Source organism: Columba livia, chromosome 14, assembly GCF_036013475.1.
Source record: "Columba livia isolate bColLiv1 breed racing homer chromosome 14, bColLiv1.pat.W.v2, whole genome shotgun sequence".
Lineage (NCBI taxonomy): Eukaryota > Metazoa > Chordata > Aves > Columbiformes > Columbidae > Columba > Columba livia.
Window position 1 is genome coordinate 13,195,150 of NC_088615.1, and position 20,485 is coordinate 13,215,634.

The 20,485-nt window shown below is 38.4% G+C and overlaps 1 long non-coding RNA gene across 1 annotated transcript in view; it reads left to right on the forward strand.

Annotated features, from left to right (window-relative positions):
- The first annotated feature begins 5,068 nt into the window (after nucleotides 1-5,068).
- Nucleotides 5,069-20,485, forward strand: part of LOC135575422 (uncharacterized) — a 43,521-nt gene continuing 28,104 nt past the window's right edge. Inside the window, exon 1 of the long non-coding RNA XR_010466205.1 lies at nucleotides 5,069-5,326. This is a non-coding gene — a long non-coding RNA (uncharacterized LOC135575422). The remainder of the gene's footprint in view (nucleotides 5,327-20,485) is intronic.

Below are 20,485 nucleotides of genomic sequence, written 5' to 3' on the forward strand. Positions count from 1 at the left end.
GTGCACTTCCTCAAAATATTCATGTGTTCATGAATTTTGGAGTGTATTAAGCACTTAGGTAAATGTCTGGGTGTCCATGAACGAACAAGCTCCAGGGCAAATGAACAGCTTAAGGTTTAGTGGTTATTCATGCCTGCAGCATAGCTGTGAGGTGGAGCAGAGCAGGAAGAAGAAAACTTTCTGGAGGTGTTGCCCCTGGAGCTGGATCCCGGGCAGGATGCACATGCTGGGCCGTGGGCACGAGTGTGCACAGGCTGGGCACCTGCTGCAATGAGTTGTTCCAGATGCTTCTGTCTCTCTGCTTGCTCAGTCACTGCAGTAACTGGTACCTAAATCACTTTTTTATAACTGTTATTCAGTGTCTATAGCGTCACCCTAGCCTTGTGAAGCTCCTGCCTTACTAAGTGATGACTAACACAGAGTGAGGATGATTCAGGTTACTGCTCGCCCGTAAGTCAACTTTGGTGCCTGCTATAAAGCCAATATTTAACAAAGACTTAATCGAGCTTAATTTAGTGTTTTGCGTAAAGGCGGTTGTTAAAATATGTTGTTCGTTGGGAGGGGAGGAGAAAGCTGACTTTTATGATTTGGTTTTGGGTGTTGAGATTCATGATGTTTTCATTTTGCTGGGCAACTGAAGGTTGTAATCAAACCTGTCGGCATTTGAGAAGTGATTGATAAGCGTTACACATCATGCTCTAAAATTAATATTTCTTTTTCCTTATTTGAGATTTTTGAGCCTCACTATCTGTTCAAAATAATAATTAAGAAAATTTAGATGTTTGTGATACTGTTTTCTTTACCTCCCATTCGTATGCTTAGAAGAGCAGATAATAGGCTTTTTGCACTTTAGGCTTTTTATTCAGGTCAAATTTAATCTTGGTAGTTGAAATAGATTATCAGATGTGGCGCCCTCCGCATGGTTGGCTGGCAGTCAGTGCTCATCTGGTAAAACCCTCTCACCATTTTCTTTCTTCTTTCCACTGATCTCTTGGGGTCCCCTTCCTTGCTGTGAGCAGCAGCATGCCAATTTCAATTAACATTTCCTTTAAAACAAATGTTATTATCTGCTTAGCGCTTGTGACTTTCCCTTTCTAACAAGGGTAACAGGAGAGCGCAGGAATACGCTCTGGTTCTTCCTGGGTAATGTCACCGAGCCTTGCTGAACATCATTAACCATTATCTATTTGTGGCATTTCTTCAGGTTTCTTGTGATTTAAAGGTCAAGCCAAGGCCTGAAGACTGAATTCTCTGTCTGAAATAAAAACATTTGCTTTCCCATAACAGATTGAAAGCCAAAGCCCATTGCAGTTAAAACGATGGGCTGCTTTCTCATGGTGACCACCAGGCCCAGGCTTGCTCTCCAGGTTGTGGGAAGTGCTGTACTCTGTGCAGCTCGGTAGAGAACCTGATTACATCTGTGTGAATACATTATGTTGCTGATTTTACCAGAGGAGAAAGCAGTAAGAAAGTCTTGTTGAGTTACCCTAAACTGCATTTTTTCCCTGCGTCAGGAAAAGAAAAATCATCTTGAAAACCATTTTAAGTTCCTAGAAAGTATGGTTCTCTCTGAAATACCTCATTTCACTATTTTAACCCTTTAAAGATGAAGATACATATGCATTTTAAAACATAAATCCAAGTACTTCCTTTTGAAAATTTTGTTTTGACACTTGTGATGGTTTTGGTGCTGCTTGTGTTGGTTGTTATGTGATGTTGAAACAACAAAGGTCACCCCCCTCTTGTTTTCTTCTTTTTCCCTCTCCTGCCCCACCATGAACCCCTTTAATTTTGTCTGTAAGTGTTTGACTCTTCCATCCTGGCTGTCCCTGTGAATCTTCAGGCATACATCAAACACAGAGCTGCCTCAAACTAGTGCTGTGGCAGTCCAAAAAACTGCATGTGCCCAAATGTTAAAACCTGGAAAAAGCAAGTCAGAAAAACAAACAAGTTCTTGGTCCAACCCAAATATCTACAGGGCTTCTTCATGATTCTTCTGTGAAAATATAGCTCTAGTTCCTTTTTGGCCTGAGAAGAAAGTAATATGTCTGGGGTATTGAAAGTTAGGAAAGCTAAGACTTTACTCTTTTTAAGAACATAAGGAAAGAGAGGGAGGCTGCATGTCAAATATATATACAGAGATAGTTTCAGGCATATATTCTGGGGCAAATAATCACTTGATTCTTGTCAGTTTGTAATCTTTCATAATTGTTTATGCTGCCAAAGCTACATGGTACTGTAGTTGACATCCAGGCAGAGCCCTAATGCTGCATTATGAACAATGAAACAGATATTTTAGTTTGTTATTTGAATTTTTTCAGAAGCAGAAATCATGACTCTGCCAAACAGGAACTCAGGAGCTGGTGAACTAGATGGTACCGGTGTTCTGCTCAGCCTCGTAACCTGTTTGTAGCAGATGCGGTTTCCTGATGCTCTGGAGAAGATTGCCAGAGCCTCCATAATAAATAAAATGGAGCAAACACATTTTTGAAATTAAGGCAGAGTGACTGGAATTGAATCCATCTTAATTCACACATGCAAGTGGTCAAGGGGTATGTTTGTTTTTGTTGGCTGCTGAAAAGGCTCCTAAGGGCCTAAGAAACTTTTGAAGTGGTAACTTAAAAAGATGTTAAGTGAAGGTGTTCAAATATATTTTTAACAAAACACCACTTTTCAGCTAAATCTTTAAACCCTTTTGAGTGCCTCACAGAATTTAACAAGTAATTCTTGACATTTTGCTTAGTATTCTTTATTTTTTCCTTAAAAAAAATTAGCATCTCTCTCTGATGTACTCATAATTCACTTATTCAAAATTCCCTTTCAGCTACTTGAGAAAAATTTTATTTAATGTCAAATTTGGAACAAGAAGTGTAGAGTGCTGAAGAGTGAAAGATGTTATCTTATTCATACGACAAAAGCATATATTATTCATACTGTGATACCCGAACGACAGGAATTGATAGATGGGGCTTATACAGTCAACTCCCAAGCAAACTAAAAATATGTTTTAAAAATAAACTGCTTTTTGAGTGGTTAATTCAAAATCAGATGGATGACTGTAAGATACTATATGTGATTATTTTTACCGTTGGGACTCAAACTACCCACATATGTTTTCTCACAGAGACTGGAAAAGTCTTAGTGCATTTATTTTTCCTTCTGTTTGGGTGATTTAAAATCTGAAAAAGGAACCAAAAGATCAATATTTTAGTGCAGTCAGATGAAAAGTGGCTTAACCTGTTGGCTCGATTGTAGGATATTACGGAGTCTTACATGCATTTAGATTGTATAATCCATATTCAAAACAACTTCTAGTCTGTTTCGGAGGAAATGAACGACTGCGTCTGCTCCTTTTATATTGTACAGAAAGGTCTGGTCAGTGTGAAAGAATACTGCAGGATTATTCCTCATACAGAGGACTAGGCGAACCTCTCTTTTCTTTCACATAATTTACTCAACCACAGCGAAGAACTTAAAAACAGAGTAATCCTAAATCATGGCTGTCCCAGAGAAATTTATGGCAAAAATATCCCAAATCAGGCTGACCAAGTCTCCTAAAATATTCTCAGTGAATGACATTATTTATGATTTAGGAGGATATGTAGAAAAAGTCAGTGATTTTAGTGCAATAATATACCAGTGAGAGTGTAATTAATTTACGGTCTCTTGTGGCCCTGAGAAGGGGCTGAACTTTTTGTCTTGTGTTCACAAACGGTGACGTGGTACCTTTGCTGACAAGAGTGCTGGTACCCGCTGGGCTGCCTGAGGCCCTTGCCCACCTGCTGGAGCTTCCTTCTGCCCCACCTGAGGAGGTCCAGACCACTTGTGCATGTCTCACAGAGACCAGGTAGCGATCGCTTTTTCGATCCATTAGGGAACACGTTCCAGATTCTTCTTGTTTTTCTCTCTGCAGTTACAGAACTGAGCATTCTCAAACTACTGAAGTTTGTGTTTTGTAAAACCTGATGTCTTTAAAATCACAGTTCTTATTTAAGTATCAAGATAGAGTATCCTTAGTAACCCACAGCCTGGTTCTTTAATTAGAGTTTGTTCCTCTGAAACCTGGTCTTATGGCCTGTTCTCATGAAAATCTGACCCTTGAATTAGATTTATTTGTAAAAGGAAAATGATGTTATTTCCTTCTTTTCTTAGTTTTGAATTAAAATTTCTAATTTGTGTTGTCATCTGGAAAATGCAACAAATTTGTAAATATACTGTTCATGTTTCAGGAAGACCCTTTTCTATATGCGAGGGTTCTCTTGTGGGTTTTTCATAATCCGGTATTCTCATGAATACCGGATGGAATAAGAATTGTGCTCAGTGATCATTCTGTAAACTTGTTTGTTTCAATGTGTAATATTACTTTTAAGCCCTGGTTTAATACAGATTATAAGCATGCATAGTTTGATCAAGCATAACAACTGAGTTGATGACAAGGATATTGTACAAGCCTGTATTGATCTGTTCAGCATTTCTTTATATATACTGTGTGCTAACTTTGGTTACAACTGTCAGATTCTCTGTTCTCTCTAATCCCTTTCCTCTCAACTGCAGAAAACCTTTCTTAATTATCAGAAAATTTCTATCTGGCCCAAAAGATGTAACTTGTAAAAAATCATAGCATATGCTGTATTTTCTCAGCATTAAGCTCAGAGATGAACATGACTGAAAATCAATAGTGTGCTTGGCCTGCAGCCTCGTCATTTATTGATTTACATGTCGTTCGTCTCCATAGAAAATGCAATTATTGCTTAAATACAATACAGTATTTTGCTAATAGAATACAAATCTCACTGTTGAGTAAAAAGATCACACTTGCATGTAAATGATTGTCAACCCAATCTCATGCTTGTTGCTGCCATTATTTTCAAGAGGTTGTTAAGAAATGGGAGACCTTGTCTTGTTTCTGCTGACATTAATGGGAGCTCGGCTGTTGGTTTAAGTGGCATCAGTAGTTCCAATTCTCTGGTCTTACACAGGTGCTATGTGCTGCTTTATTTTTATAAAATGCAGTCAGGGCAGATGACAAAGATAGCGAAGGATTTCCTCTGTCCACCCAGGACCACTGCAGTAGCAGCGATTGTGTAGTGGTTCTGTTATTGGTGTGTGTTTGGGAGAAGCTGCTGTGACTTTCTTTAGATTATGGTATAAAGCCTGAGTCTTAACTCACCTGCCTTGAATTCGCTGTGACCTCAGCAGCGTGTAATAATGCCCAGATGGGAGCCTGTTCCTTGGAAGCTCCAGAATGGCACAGAATTTTCCGTGGCTGCACCTTCCTGGTCTCTTTCTTCGTCGCTGCTGTGGCTGTGCTGAGCAGGTCACTGGGGTAAGCAATTGCTCCTCAGCTGAGGAAGGAAAGCAGGAGAGCCCAGTCTGCATGGACACAAACAAAAAAGACAGGATTATTTTAAATGTGTTTTTCCCGGGTACTTGCAAAACAGAGCCTTAAGCAGTTCTTCTAAATGCCTTTGAGAAAGCTATAGTAAAAATACTGTTAAAAAAAAAAAAAAAAAAAAAATCTAACTTATTCTGAGCCTTTTGTGGTGGTTGCTCCACTGCAATCCAGCTTTTGTAATCTATTACAGTATCTAATTTAGATAAGGAATCTCTCTCAAGTGGCACTATGTGACACTATACTGCAAAATACCTGGTGAGCAACAGAGAAGGAAAGATTTATTGTATTAAGACTTTTTTCCTTTGAAACTATTGAGAAAAGTCTTTACATAGAATGAAAAGATGAAAAAATTAAGGTAAGAGTTCAGGAAAGATTGCTGAATTTGCTGGAAGAGCTTGATGCCCAATGCTGTGTAGAGATTTTCACTTCTGTCGTAGCAGTGTATGTAACAGCCTTAACTCGTTCACATGGTACCATGGTTAGTGCTTGATAAATGTGCTTGTACCTTGAGTAAGAAGTTCAGTTTTTCTTAGCTGAAGTAGAGAAGACAGGAGTTACAACAATTTGAAAGCAACCCTTAAAATTCCTCTATCATCTGCCAGGTGGTCAAAGGCATGATTTTAACTACTTAGTCAAAAACGGAGTTAGAGTGCAGGTTGTTTTAAACATACTTATTGCTAGTAAATCTTAAAATTGGCCAGAATCCCAGATGGTATATAAGAAGTTTTGCCTTTTTTTATTTTTCTTTTTTTGTTTTGTCTGTTTTTTTTTTTTTATACTTAGTATTAAAGTGATCCTGTTTACTGGGAGGCTTTATATGTGGTAAGCACCATGCAAGTGTATGTACTGGAGACAAAACTGGTAGTCAGCGTAAATGTGGACGCTGTATTTTTGGCAATACTGTAAACCCTTTATGTTTAACTGAAGGTCTTACAGGCACTTGTAATACAGATTTTTAAAATCTTGATTTTTTCCTATAATTATCTGTTTATCAATGGTCTTACATAACTACCAAAGCAAGAAGGATATTGCAATAGTATCTTGAAAGCAACAGTTTCTATACCATGTACCAGGAGGCCAGGCAAGTATAAACTTGGCTAGTTTAAGTTGTATTCCTATTTAATAACCTTGGTTTCTAGATCTCTTGAACTGGGAATAATTAATTGGGGTGGAATGAGTAAAACAAAGTCAGTTTAACATTTTCATTTAGGTTTGTTGTGGGACTTGGCAGCAGAGGTTATATGGCAGAAGTGACATCACAGATTATGAGTTCACTTGGTGACTGGTTCACCTCCCCCAGTCTCCACAGAGCTGTGCTGATGGGGAGCAGTATCAGGGACAGATCAATTTTCAAGAATACTCTTCGCCTTTAAAAACTTTGCACTTCATAGATGTAATTTTTAGTTCTCCATGGGCTGTGAGAAGAGAAAATGAACTTGTTGTAGGGCTTTACTTTCATTTTGCCATCCGCCTTTGAACGAATTATGTTTCCGAAACATTTTGCGATGTTCAGAGGTGCTGGGCTGAGTCCATGTAAGGCTTCTTACTACTTGTCTACTTTATTCATGCCATTTTTTTGCGGCTGAGGAGGATGGAACTACTGAAGTCAAAATGATCTGTAAGGTTACCTTGACTTCTCGAAAATTTTAGTTTTTACACAAAAACTGGGGAAATTAATGCCAAAATGTTCAGTATTGCAATTTTTGTTTCAAAGCATCTTTTCATGTTCATTTTATTGTTTTTCTTATGATTTAAAACTCCAGATGACCTAATTATAAGTAGTAATACAAGTCAGTCTAAAATAAACACTGGTGGAATAATTTTCCTCAGGAAAACTTGGGTATTTTTAAGTTTTAAGCCAATTTCAACCCAAGCGACTCTTCAAAATACCACATAAAATTTCTACCTGATGCCATCCTCTGCTGACTAATCCAAGGAGTGTATGTACATTGTGTGGGAATAGCCAGAGAGGGATGAACATCTTTCAGCTTTGTCATGGAGGTTTTAAATATATATATAAATGGGGAGAAAGAGAGAGAACTCGTTAAAGTCTGTGTGCTGGTTGTTACGGCCTGTTTAGAACCTATTGGTAGTATGTGCTGAGAGCTCTGTTTCCACTACATGGAATTTGGAGGGAAATATTTGATCTTTAAGAAATGAGTGATAGAGTTTCAAGCCCAAATAAATATGAAGTGACATGTTGAAGTGTAAGCATGAAACCATTTTTTTAAAAACTGTACTTATCAATTCTTGCAGCAGCTTTAATAGAAATTTAAACAATTACAAAAAGTTCACTTAAAAAAGAAAGTACTGCTTGGTCATGTAAATATTCTGTAATTTAGGTGCTCTTCTTTCTTGCTTTTACACATTTTTCTGCTATGTCCTAAGCAGATTGTTTCAAGAAGAACCTTTACTAGAAATTATTAGGCCCATAAACTACTATGTAGTTCCAAATCAGTCAATACTAAATGCCATTTCATCTAATATTTTGATAAAATTGTTAATATATTTGCATCTCTAATCTGAACACAAAATATCCGGGTTTGGCACACCTTGTTTAGTGAGGGAACTGATATACGTATAAAAGACACGTACTGTCTTCTACTATAAGAGAATGAACCCAATTCACTTAGAAGCTTTAGTTGCCCTGAATGAAATTTCCCTTTGTGAATAAGTAGTATATTAACGTTAATAACAGTGTATTTACACAGAGCTCTATGAATTTGCCCCCTTTCTCAGATGTTTAAGTAAAGGTACTTTTTTCCCAACAAGGCTAATAAGTAAGCAGAAATGTCAACATTTGTAATTTAACATACCTATTTTAATATTAATTTACATTTTAAAGTATTATGATCTAATATCCTTGGAGGTCTTCCTGTTTGTTGTACATGTGGGTTAAAGGTTCGGTAGGTATGTGTTAAAAAGCAGAACTGACAGTTGGTATTTTTTGCTTATGGAGTCCCAGGTCTGTCTATGATAAATTATTTTCTGATATGTTGAAAACAGCACTTTAAAATACCTCCAGTAGTGTGAGGAACAGACTCTGCCCTCTTTAATGCTTGGTGAGAGCTGACAACATCACGGAATACTGCATGCAACTGAGGAACATGAAAAAAATTGTATTGTTCTCCTTTCTATATTTTTTTTATTCTGCGTTCATTCTTGCAGCAGCAAGGCTGTTTATCTGCATTTGTTTCACTTTATCTTTTTTCCCTTTAGCTTATGTTTCCTGTTTCATAAAGCCTTACTTCATATTTCAACCTTTTTTTCACCTTATTGCCTACCCTTCTGCCTTCCCTGAATCATCTACTCTGTTTCCTAGTGCCCATCGTTCTCTTCCTCCTGCTCCGCTGTTGCTGTGTTGTTACAAAGCCTGTTATCCAAGTGGCAAAGAAAAGGACAGAGGGAAGGAGCCAACCATGAATCAGGCGATGAAGCATGTGCTGGTGGTTCCAGCAGCAATCTTGGCTGGAGAGCAGGAAGTCAATGCCAATGACAAATGGCCAGTAGATGACAGTTTAAAATCTAGTGAATGAAGTTAACAAAGTTGTTTTACAGCACTGTGCATCTGCAGTTACAGCTAACCTCATATCATTCATTTTGCTGTCATGTTTATGGCTCGCTGTCTTTGATAGAGGTGAAGACAGTACAATCAGCAAATTAGGATACGCCATCGTTAAATGGCACCACTAAATACATTTAGTCTGTTCCTCCCCTTCTCTCTTTTTAATGGGCAATGGAGGTATTTGGCTCATATGAAGAAAGGTATCCATGTACCAAAAGAAGGTCTGTTCTGTAGAAGAATAACATCATCATTTCAAGGGATGAAACTGTTTTTCTTCTTCTCATGTTCCCAAAAGTTAAGTGCATGGTGTTATTTGTACCTCTCTCTGAAAGCAGTTTGGTAAGGTGTGCTTGGACCTATTCTGTAAAGGCTTAGTGTAAGGTTTTTTAATTAGCAAAATCTGAAAATGATGACCCAGTGCAAAGATTTGACCATGTACCCATGGAAAAGACTTGAGAAAAGGGTATCTGAAAGTTTTCCTGCCTATTCCCTGTGGTAACTTGCAATTGTGGTTTATACCATTTTGAACAGCATCAAACACTAGAATAAAACTGGGGAACTTCTCTCAGGTAGTAATTTTCCAGCATAAAGCTCTGCTGGTAGTGGTATTCCTCCACTGCTATTTCAGCAGGGCTGTTTGCTTTAGTCCAACTAATGGAATTACCTCAGGGTAGGATTACAGTAGCAGTGAGAAGAATCAAGCCAAGATAGTTCATTTGGCTCTAGCCAAGCACATACATTTTTCTACCTCTTGGAGCTCTGTGCAACTTTGTGAGCAATAATTTAGCCCTTAATTTTTTAAAAAATGCTACTCCACTACTTTGTACAGGTTTAATATACATGAGATATATATCAAAGAAAAGAATGTATTAGACAAGTACAACTCTCTAATATCTCAACACTTAACATAAATAATTGCTGCACTATGAAGATTTAAATGAGGATTGCCACTTTTATAATTAATTCTTTTTTGTTTCATCCTTCTTACTAATTGAAAATGGGCTTTCAATGCAGAATGCTTTGAAATTGTGTGAAGAGATGGAATTGGAAATGAACTTAATTAACTACAAACTGTCCAAATCAATCAGTGTTTCACAGTGCCTTTGTAATGTACAGAGTTCATAATTTACTTGGGATTTGCCATAATACATATGCCATAATTGGAAAGTAATCATGCTAAGAGTGTACAAAATTTAGTGTTGTGCTTTGATGCTCTACTGGGATGAAATGTCTATGCTTTTACTCACTACACTGGATTGGGGGCAAAAGGGTGTATTTTTCCATTAACCAAACAGAAAATGTCTCTAAATTAGGGCATTTCTCCAAGTCTGGCAGGGCTTTCAGATGTTAATAGCTAGAGAGAAAAAATTCTTTGAATTCAACATCCAAGCAATCTGGCATTTCAAATGGTAGTATTCTTGCTACACCATCCATGATGTTTGCAGCATGGAAACCATAAGCTCATAAGAAGATCAGGGAAAATAAATCCCATGAAAAATGTTTTACGAAATTTCTGTAGGTTTCCAGAAAGTTTTTGTGGAATAAAGCTTCTGCGGAATCAAGGCTATTGAATAGCTCTCTGTATTGTTTTCTAGAGGGGTAAAAACTTCACAGACCAAGTGGAAAATTCTCCTGGTTTTGTATTTGTCCTGTTCCACCTCCCAGACCCCCATAGTCATCAGGTGTGGTATCTGGTGAATGGGGCCCTCCAGTGACCTCTCACATTACACTGTTGTGTGTAAGACTCATGCAGCTGCCTGGGGTCATGTCCCAGTGCCATGCAATAGCTTTTGTTTTGGGAGCCTGACATGCAGTTGTGGATAACTGGCCTGTTGATCTTGTTCAGACACCCACACCCAGAATTCATGTGGTCTCCATGGTAATCAGGAACATTGATCCTCTACAATTCTCATTTGAAGGGGCACTACCAACTCCTCAGTCCTATCATTGCTGTTCAAGGCTGAATTCCCACCTGAAGCTCTATTTGTCTTCTAATAAAGTCCTATGAACTTTTCATTACTCTTGCTTAGATCCTTGTTGCTCTGCAGGGCGTTTTGTATGCCTTTTTAAGAACATCACTCTTTCTTGTCTACAACTTCTGTGAAATGATTTGTTTTCTCACTAATTCAGTAACTCTTCACAAAACAGCTTGTGCCTTGTGAACCCTTTCTTGATTCTGCCTGTGCAGTCATTCTGCTTACATTTGCAGTGTTCTTCCTAGAGACTTTTGACTTCTTCAAGCATCTCTCTGTTGCTCAGATTATTTACTTGGTAGTGAAATCCGTGGTGGCTACGTCTAGTTTTCCTCATCAAAGTTTAATTGATTTGAGTAGTTTTGCAGCATGGAAAATCCTCTTTGCATTGTGCCTTTACACATGAATCAGCATTTTCTGTCCTTATTTTTCTTCAGCCTTTAAATCTCTTATTTCTATTAAACAGAAGTCTCGAATTAAGGATTCTAGAAGCCTTGCAAAATTATACGTCTGATTCAAGTCTCAAAACTATGATTAAAAGTTTTCTATTTTGATTTCTCATATGAAACAGATCTTCTAGAAATTTGATTCATATCAGAGTGCAGCATTCTTCAAATCTCTGTCACATAAGCGGGTTTAATTGCATTTCGCACTCTTAGATAAACCTAATGTTTCTGACTGAGTACTATTTAAATTAAAAAAAGTGGAGAATGACTTGTATAATCCTGTGTAGCTCTACCTCCGTCCATGAGTAGTAGACTGAATTTTTGCCTGACTCTCTTTGAGGTACCAGCTTCACCTATGAACACTTGAGTTGCAGTGGCATGGGAAACCTCTTGATTTTGGCCACTTTCTTGTTTTGTTTTACTTCTCTGTTCCAAGCTATGCTATGTCCTTTGCTTTAAAAGGCAGTGTTTTGAGGTGGGGCTTAATGAGAAGTATCTGTTAAGAGTTGTAACTGAGTCCTTTGTATGGTGAAAAGAAAGCTATAATATTAAAAGTTAGCCAGAGGAGCTTGAGGAGTATGAGAGCACTGCATACCTCTGATTAATAAAGATCTGACAAAATTCATTTATCCTGAACACTCTAGGGGCCTTTGCTAAAGGGTCAGAGATCCTTATCCTCTGTGACAGCGCTGGTGGTGATCTCTGGTCATAGGATAAGGGACTAGAAGGAGTCCCAGACATTGCTGAGTTCTGGCCTTTGTGTATCAGAGGACCACATACGTAATGTCTTTAAACAACAGACTATTTATAGTTGGCATGTGATTTATTCTTGTATTTATTCCTGTCACTGAAAGAATAAGCTGACTACTCAGATTTAGTAGATTTGCTGTTTAACTGGTATGAAAATGTCCTGTCCTTCTCAAAGAGTAACTTCTAAGAAAGTACTGATAAGCTGCAGCTGTGCAGGAGTTACAACACTTAGCAGATTAAATGCATCTCTGCAGTGTGATCCACACCTGTGTTTGGATTGTAACAGATTTTCAGTCTCTTATGTATGAGCAACTCATCTACGTGGGCATTGCATTTTAGGCATTGTAAACACAACTTGCTTATTAGCAGAATAAAATTTTCTAACAGCAACTAATTGTGCCATGCTCCGAGTTTGGATGAAAATTGTGCAAAGTGACTGTTGTCATGTGCTGTGGAACTTATACACCTGTGAATCTTGCAGGTTTGCGTAACTGGAGAAATAATGTTTGTTAGTGATAGCAGTCCGGGATCTACTGGAAAAGAAGAAAAAGGATAGCACTGCCATATCCTTGTCACACAGAAAGCCATTTTTGTTCTGGTCAGTTGCTAGTGCCTGGGCTGTTTCATATGTTGTGGAGTTGCATGAAGTGTGTTATACTGAAACTGTGGAGCTTCAAAGCGATTCTTGTGTTTATTATTTGAAATTCTGAGGGTGAGAGGACTGCTAACCTAATTGAAAGGGTTTTTGCATGATTAATTTTATGGACTATGTTAACAAAGATTTTATTTCTTTGGCTGGTTTAAAATAATCTGAATATAGTGCTTTGCTCTTTTTATTTGGGGAATGGAGGGTGCTGTTTTATTTCCTTGTGTAGATTCCTTGCTCTCTTTGGTAATGTAATGAAACCTTTTAGTAACAGCTGTGGCCTTCTTGATTGTGTCCTGTTAATAGGACAACATAAAACCAGACCTCTGTTTGAGTTATATCTGCAAGGGGAAAAAACCCATAAGAATAATACACTCATACTTGCTGACTATTCAGAGGAAATAAATGCTTTTGAAGCTGTCAAACAACAATAATAAAAGAAAATGAACTGCTTTGTACTACATCAAAAATGCTACTTGCAAAGCTAAAATATATCCTCCTACCCCATACCAGTACAGCCTATTAGACCATGTAATGGTTGTGATATCTAATTCTTGTCCTCTTATTTTTCCCTTCCCAAGTTATCCTTCATATGTGGTACTCCTGGAGCAGATATCTAAATTAACAGGCTAGTTTCTTTAGAATCCCTCTGTATCGATGTTCATAAAGAAAGGTGGCCAGTGCTCTTTAAGGCAGGCATTTTCTGAACTGTGCTCTCTGGAGGAGTGTTTCCTTCCCTCTCTCACAATTTTACTCTCTCATTCCTCCTCTCGCCCCCTCTGTTTCTCTTCCGAAAATGAGATTGCAAGGGTCACAGACCTCATGATGCATTGTTGGCAATGCATAGTCAGTGGCAGATGTGAAGAGTAAAGTTTGCCCTACCTGACTGAAATCCCTGCTGTGTGACACAGCATCCCCTGTCAAGGGTAGGAAAAGATACAGGAGAAAGTTAGGAAGCTAATGGAGTAAGGCCTGTTTGATTAATAGCAAGAGAAGAAGCTGCCACCACTGACAAAAAAAAGAGTGAGGAACCAGACGAGGATGGTCTGATCAGTCACATCATTTATTTCCACAGTAACTCAGCCTCATGGAAAACAGTCTAGTCACTCCTTCCCTCCCTTCCTGGAACCGTTCTCCAGAGGTTGTGCTTTTTGTTGATGTATACTAAAAGAACTGTGTTCTTTATAAGGACAATTCATAGTTCAGTTTATATACCTTAATTTTTATAGCAAAAATTCTCCTAGGATGCAATTCCTGGGAATGAAGTATTTTCTTTCCTCCCTTAGCATCTGCATTTTTTCCTGGGGTTACATGAAAGCAAATGCCCTCTGCAAATGGTCCCGAGATATTCCAAAAAACTTCTTGCTTATTCCACGGGATTACATGAAGAATGACTAGTAGCAGGTGTGCTTGGCCTTTATTCTTTCTGACAAAAGATAGTCTGTGGTAATGAAGATTCTGATGTTTGGTGAACTGGCAGGTACCACACATTTAGAGAAGGGATACAGAGTTGAGCATTAATGGAACTCCAGTTAGTATTTGTTCCTGCCAGTGACAGCCATTCACAGTGCTTGCATAGCTCTGGGCATGCTAACCTTGCCTTGAAAATGCCCAGTTGAACAAGTTGGCTTCAAGTGATATAATAATGAGCACTTCTCATACTCCAGCCAAAATCATTATGCTTGGGGTATTCCCTCCAGATGTTCACCAAAATGTGCACGTACCACTTTGCCAGCTAACCGTATGTCAGGAGCAGATCTTTAGCTTGGCCCAGCAGGGACTAGCTGGCAGGATGGAGTCAGCAAGAACTGGACTGGCTGTCTGGAGCAGTATGCAAGGAAAATGAGAAGTTAAATATCTAATAAATGTGATATAAAATGCTGTCCAGAGAGCAGAGATCAAAAGAGCAAGCAGGCACAGGCAGGGGATCGTGGGACTGCCAAAGAGAACTGACTGTGTTCAAGGTATGTAATTCATAGTTATGTAGTAATCAGTTTGCAAGCTGTCTGGACAGGGAGGCCAGTGACAGCTGAATGGACACATGCCTGGGACTGAGCCCAGCCTGCAAGCTCAAGGAGGCTTCCTGGGAAGCCAGTACCACCACTTTTTGGATGAACGATAAGGTGGCACTTACTATGATATGGGCAACAAGCTATCCAGTGATTAGGAGCTGCCAGCTGTCTTCAAGTGTAGCATTGCTGCCATCACAAATACAGAAAGCAGGTTTTGCCCCTGATACCAATAAGCCTGAAAACATGAATATTTAGAATATTTAGTGTCATAAAGAAATAGGTCCCTGTATACTACAGTACTGAGCTAAGTACTTGGACAGGTGAGTGTTCTTGCTGACAGTCAGTGCGGCCAGTAACAGATGTTTTGATGAACAGGCAATGGAGCACTGCTGTGCATGGAGAAGTTACTATTGATTTCAGTAATCTTATGTGCCTGTAAATGATTTTTTCATCACTTACTAAGAAGTAAAAGCAAAGATGAGTTTGATCAGAAGAAGGTTATTGCTGGAAATCCTTTTGTCTTTGAGTCTAATGTATGAAAACACAGACAAGACTGCCTAAACAGAACAAAACAGAAAGCCGGCTAATGCCCATAAAGCTTCCAGACACTGCTTTTTAGTCCACAGAGCCCCAGAAGCAGATGAAGGGCAATTCAATTGCTCTTAATGATACTCCACTGAATACATGCTTTATTTCAAAAAGCCAACTGCTCTAAATGCCATTGATGAATACAATAATAATGTACCAGTGTGAGTGTCAATGTAAAACTGCACACCATTTTATACGTTTTGTGGCTTGTGAACAAAGGAAGAGCTGTTTGGGCTCAGCAGTGGTGTGTAGTATCTTCCTTAGATTTATTTCTAATTCCAGATTTGTTGGTGCAGTACAACTTCAAAGAAGAGTAATAGCTGAGTTTGTAATGGGTGAAGCTACACAAAAGTGTCATTCTTTGAGACGAAAATATCTATTTTGCTGAAATCTTACATGTTTTTGACTAAGCTGATGCCCTGGAGGGGATTTTTCTGTTAAAAGAAACCTGCAAATGCAACACTGCAGTTGTGAATGGTTTTTGTATTCATTACTGTGGTGTACGCATAGATGCATGCAAGAATATTTATAAAGCTTTACGCACAAAGTTAACATAAATTGTCTGTAATCTACCCTATCTGAATGTCTGTATTTTTAGAAAAAAAATGGCAATAATAGTCAACATCCTCAGTAGGTGACAATCTGTGCTGAAGTGTCTTCTGTGAGTCAGTGCCGATATGGGTGCTGCAGAGGCTGCGGATGTGGCAACCCTTGGCATCCCTGCAGCTCCACTGAGCACAAAAAGCTACTTTTGCAGTTTTCACATTGGCAGAATTGACCCTTGACCAAAACAAGTTCCTGGAGGATGTCTCACCTTTCTGGCCCTTTGCATCAGAGTACTGGGGCAAACCAGAGGGCTGTCTAACCTGTGTTTTGTCTCTGAAAATGGACAGGAATGTAGGGTTTGCTGGGAGATTTTTTTTTAAGTAAAAATGTGTAAGAAGTGTGTAAACTTTCTCAGTTTTTGATTCTTGGCAGGCTATCCTGAGCTGGAGATTGTATTCAGACCACGAACCTGGAAGCTCAGATTTACTAGTGAAACATCATGGTGGTGTGAGACAGTAGCATCAGGAAAGAGATTTTAGATGCTAAACGTTTTATAAAAAAATAAACTATGATCACTGAATTGCATACTAAATTTCTCATGCAGCTTACAGCTGTTCTCTTTTAAAAAACCTTACATATTTAACTGAATCTCTTAAGAACTGTGACAGAATTAGATAAGAAGCTTGTTTTCATTATTTCACTCATTTTAATTTATCACTTCATTGTCTCAGTAATTGTTCACTAGTTCATTTAAGCTAATCTCTATTTGTTATGGTCATTCTTAGTTTGGTTCAGTTGTTTCTTTGGAATCCCTCAGTTCTTCAAGAGATTGACTTCAATGTCTTGAATAGGAAGAATTAAGGGAAAAGGAAAGTTGAGGCCTGCAAATCTTCCTTGTGCTGTTACTGGGCCTTTCTGAGCTGTAATGTTCACTGAAATGAGGAGTGCTATGGAACCAGAAATACACGTGTTACTGCAATGGCAAAAGTACCGCATTGTGTGTCTGTTGGGCCTGTAGAGCAGCAGCAAACATGGCAGTTGGCACCAGAGGAGGAGGTTTCACTGCTGGTGTGAAGGTGACACCCCTGTGCTATATCAGCTGCTCCCTCCAGTGTGAACGACCACACGCTGGGCTATGAGTAGAGCTTGCGGAAAATGTGGTTGACAGAGCGAAAGAGATACGGACACAAGTTCTGGAAAGATCAAAGCTAAATTTAATTAGACACTCTTCATCTCCTCTTGTATCTCGAATGCTTGTGTACAGTACACAGTGTAATGTATTCAAGTGATGTAAAAAAGAGCTGTGCTAGGAGAAACAGGGAAGCAATTTCTGAATTAGAACTTTCAGATAAAAGTTTCTTGATCAGATTAAGTAAGTTTTCTAGGATCCTATCAGTGAAAGCTAACAGGCCATTTTCAGTGTCAGAAGTTACTAGAAATGAAATACAGAAATTGGAATAAACTACTGACACTAGTATGTGGCAAAACTTTTGTAGTCTACAGTGAAGCCAAGATTCACTCCTGAGGAAAGAGAAATGAGTTGATACAGGTATCCAAATGTATCATGTTTATGAAATGCTGAGGATAAAAGACACAAAGTGCTGTGCAGGGCCTGAGAAGCAGCAATGATTCTGAGGAATTACGCCTTAATGTGGTGCAGCTGGCTGTCAATGATGATGTCCTGATGAAGCTGTGTGAAGAAGCTGCAGCACTGTGCTGAACTGGAGCGTTGATATTACAGGTTCTGTCTGAGACTATAGGTGATTAAGAGGTTGTGTGGTTAGGAGCATGTGGAGGTAGAAGTAGATGCTACATAGCATAGAAGTCAAGAGTGTGCTCCAATTTTGCTTCAAAAAATGGGTGAGTCTTTGGGGATTTCCATGAGTCAAATCACATGAGGGAATTTTAGGACAGCAGAATGCTCGCTCAGCTTTGCTAGGCCAGGACGTGGTGTTCCAGCTTGCTTTGCAGTAGCACTGAGTGGGCAGGTGGCAGGCACTGGGGAACTAGGTGCTCCACTGCTTCTGTGTTCTCACATGGAACTTGTTATGTACAGAGTCAGGAGTGTATGTCAACATTTTAAGCCCAGTCAGAAATTAATTTTCATCTGTACAGCCTGTATGGCACTCAAAGCTGTAGAATTTCCTGCCAGCTTTCATGCATTAGCTGACAATGCAGTAGCTATCTACAGCATGTCATTACTTTTTACATCTCATCCTTGAATAAATGAAAAGCACCAAAGAATGCCCCGCTCCATTGTTTTGTGTTAATGTATGTGTGAAAAGCAGCTTATTTTAAGACCAGGATAAGACTGTCTCTCAAAATTGCAATGAAGATTTGCTTTTGAAATCTTCAGATAGGGAAGTACAGCCAGCACCCATTCTGTCTGTTTAGTTGAATAAGCGGGAGAGTTCTTTTCTTCTGGTTGAAGTTACATAGTTGCTCTGGAAAAAAGCTTTAAACAGTGTATTGCTTAGTCTCGAAAGAAATTCAGCTAATGTTAAATTAAGGTGGCTCTGCTGAAAACTATTTATTAGCATATTCAGACAATATAATAGTTTTCTTTTAAGAGTTCTCAGAAAATGGACGAAGTTTTGAAAATCTTTGATTACTCCGAATAGACAATGCAGGTAGTCTTTCCTATAAATAATTACAAAAATAATTATTGCTGTAGGTGTTACTGGTATGTATACTGTTACGTTGTTTTGTGGGTCTATAGTAGAACACAAATGGCAAAACAGCTCTGCTTAGAAAGGGAGCATACCTACTGTAACTTCAGGATAACAGCAGCACCTCTGCTCTTCAACAGAAGCAGTAGTTAATATGATCTTAGATTCCTTACCAGGTATTTTAAATTATTTTGTAGAGTTAATTCTTGCAGAAGCTGAATTTTGGTGCACTTATTCATAAAGAATGAATGTTTATGGTAAGAGCCTTGAGTGATCATATGGTGAGCTTTCTGGTTAAAATAATGAAACTACAATGTTACACCATTTAAAGATCAAAGCTCATCTTGAGCATTGCCACTTAAAAGCCACATCAGCCCAGAGAGTGGGGTGCTATTGACTGTTAGTGTTGATACAACATGTACATGTATAAGCAATCACTGTGACACACAGACATGTTTAAAATATAGTGTGTTTGACAACACCAATTTTACAAGTAGTATATAGTGTATTTTTTGTCCTTTATTTTGGAGTCCAACATTACTGGACTTAGGATTTATGAAAGTGAAAATGCAGAGAACTTCAGAATTCTCTGTGAGCAAATTTCAGTAGCAGGTACTGTAAACCAATACATCCTCTGAGTATGACAGAACAGTTAAACCGTTGTTTCAAATTCTAGATCACACTATTTTCATCTCTCTCTAATCTCATATTCTTCTTTAAATTATAAATTGCCCAAGTGGCATGGACTAAGCCAAGGGAACTTTTGGAATGTATTTAATATGGTTTTATTAGCTTTACTGCAGGCTCAGGATATGATTTGGTGTGTTGGAAACCTATCTGTATTCAATGATGCCTCCCTCAGGATTCATTCTCTTTTAATGAACAGTGAGAGACAGTAGCAGTGTATGTTATGTACGTTTTAGTATAGTTGATGAGTTTCTGCAGTTAAAAAGTACGTGTCATTGTTATTTACTCTGTATTATTTATACTGCAAGCTTCTGAGAGGCCCTAGTCCCATTGCACTAGGCAATGTAAAAATATAGATATTATCCATATTTTTTTAGCTGCTTTTCCTGAGGAGAAGAGGCAAAGGCAAGCCTTGAAAGACGTGCGAGTCAGACTCCTTCCTCCTCCTCAGGTACAGTTAGTCTGGGACATGCTGTTGGCTCACAAATGATGATGGTGGATTTAACCATTTCAGAAAAAAGACTGCATGATGAAGGGACAGTGTCTAGAACAGAGTGAATCTGAGCTCTGCAATACTGTCATTTTTGGAAGCTCGTCCTACTAGATATGATGTTTGTGAGTAATGCACTTCATTTGTGTAGCAAGCATTAACCAATTTAGTCAGTCTTAACAGTCAAGCATGTTTGTTTAAGCACACACTGAAGTATTTCCAATAGCAATTTTTGTTCCTGTTGGAAGAAATTAAGAAGGGCTTTCTGTAACAAAAATGTTGACCGAGTGCATACATTACTTTGTAAGAACTCTGAATTTTCCACCGTCATAGTGAGAGATGCTGAAAGGCAAAGACCTGTTAAAGCATCTTTACTTTGTTTTAATGGTGAAATAACCCATCTTCTTTAAACACAGTGAGTGTAGTTCAATAAGTGAACAGATACCTCAGAAGAATATGAATGAATCATTATAGTGGTTGGTTTTTAAAAATAAGTGGAGTGGAATAGCATTTTATGCACTAGACAGAGTAATTATGTCTATTTAAGTAGGTGCATAGATTTTGTCTATGATGATGGGATTTTTAGGTCTTTCTAAGTAACAACCCAAATTCATCAGTTGTTATAGTTCAGTATTCCTAAATACAGATTATCATCAGGAACTATAATAAATAAACCCCATACAAGACAGGCTTTCATTAAAGCATTGTCTGATGTTTT